A 2,129-nucleotide genomic window follows, 5' to 3' on the forward strand; every position below is an offset into this window, starting at 1 on the left:
AAGAGAGAGAGAGAGAGAGAGAGAGAGAGAGAGAGAGAGAGGGCTTCCCGCTGATCAAGGATAAAAAATGTTCCGGCCATGCCTACCAAGACTTTCTTTCAGATGTAGTGTATCTTGGACAACATCATATAACGTGTCTTTCATTTTTTAAGATTGTAGAGTTTAGATATGAAAGTGGTTTGACTGCTATCTCTAGCAGCCCGGTTGTTTTTCCTGTAATAGCTTCAGATAACAGCTAATGAACGGTGGCACGTACGTTGATTACTGACTGGAAATCGGATAACTCCATACCCGTGGCTTGCTGGCAAACACTGAGTACTGTATCTGAGTGGTTCATATTTGAAAATATACTAAATATATTCCTCTATTTCAGTGGTACAGAAGCTTATTTCTTTTGTTGTTAAATCTCTACAACAACACAATATCTCCCAATGCATTTGTACGCGCAAAAACACTCGCAGCACACACTTACACATACATACAAACACACACCAAGGCATACGGACATAATTGCTCACGTCACGGAAAGAGTTAAGTTAACCAGATTGGTGTCACAGAACAAGGGTACAGGAGGAGGGATCTGTATGAGCACCCCCTACTTACAAAGGGGATAGAAGATGCTCTGCGGTCAGTTTGTGTGAAGCTTGAGGGATTCGGTTGATAAAAGAGGTTATAAATCAAATTATAAAAATAAATAAAATGATAATAATAATAATGATACAATCTATAAAAAGAAGTAATAAGCATAATATTAACTATAAAAACAATAATATAAGTACAAATATTAATAATACAAATATGAATACTAATAATTATAATAACAACAACAAACATAAAAGAGAAAACAATAAAAATATAAAGATAGCTAAGGAAAACAAAGACAAAGTGGATAGTAACGAAAATAGTAAACAACCTAACGTAAATAATTTTAAATTAATGGCAGACTCTAAACAGAAAATAAATATAATGAGGATAACTCTGAAAGCATAGAATACAAGCACAGCTCTATTAGTAAGGAAACAGAGAAAGCTTCTAAAAATAAAACTTTCGATTGCGCCAAAGGAAAATGATGTCCATTAAATTCTTTCTGTAGGGAAAATGGTGTAATATATGGGTGTAAGTTAGTATCTGAGGGACAGGATTACTACTATATAGGTTCAACGGAAAATTATATAAAAAGAATAACTAATCATAAAAACACTTTTAGGGATAGGAAAAAAGAGGTTAGCACTAATCTTAGTAAACTAATTTGGACGATTAAAGATAAAAATAAGGACTATATGCTTAAGTGGGAAATAACGAGCCGAGCAAAATCTTATAGCATTGGAAGCAAAAGATGTGAATTTTGCGTCGAGGAAATTTACCAGATTTTTTACATCAAAACACAAATTAATCAACAAGAGGGAAAGAGGACCCTGTTGTGTTCATAAAGTTATATACACATTCAATAAATTTAAATAGATATCATTAAATAAGCACTGTGTAAATAATACATAATAATACTTAAGAATAGTTCATAAAGTTAAATATATTTTCAATAAATTAAATAGATTTGGTTAAAATAAACACCGTGTATATAACACCCATGAATTGCGCATCTTTACTATAAATTAAATAGACAACTATATATGAACCCAAACTATCAACTAATATATCTGAATAAATAATTATATTTAACGGTAACTAATATAAATTTTCCAAAAAGAAAAGTAAATAATAGTGTCGATATAAAATAGATAAATAAAAGTAACAGTTGGGTACATACTTAGATTTATTTTATCAATAATAAGAGCATAGAGGAATATGTTATGGATATGCTGGCTTAAGTTTGGCCAAAAGGGAGGAATAAGGACAAAGAGAAATGTGTTATGGACATACTGAACAGAGTGAAAGGTAGTGGCTAGCTTGTAAACGGTTAATCGCCACTACCATAAGAGTGAATAGCAACATGACCTACTTCTTCTGAACTATGTCCACACATACACACATATATATACAGATATATATATACAGATATATATATACAAATATATATATATAAATGTATATATATATGTATATATATATGTATATATATATATATGTATGTATATATATATATATATATATATATATATATATATATATAT

General features: G+C 30.3%; 1 protein-coding gene across 1 annotated transcript in view; it reads right to left on the bottom strand.

Annotated features, from left to right (window-relative positions):
- The window catches only part of LOC106875430 (alkaline phosphatase, germ cell type), a 184,135-nt gene that overhangs the window by 19,771 nt on the left and 162,235 nt on the right, over positions 1-2,129 (bottom strand). The gene's annotated exons all lie outside the window — the stretch shown is intronic.

The sequence above is a fragment of the Octopus bimaculoides genome, chromosome 25 (genome assembly GCF_001194135.2).
Source record: "Octopus bimaculoides isolate UCB-OBI-ISO-001 chromosome 25, ASM119413v2, whole genome shotgun sequence".
Classification (NCBI taxonomy): domain Eukaryota; kingdom Metazoa; phylum Mollusca; class Cephalopoda; order Octopoda; family Octopodidae; genus Octopus; species Octopus bimaculoides.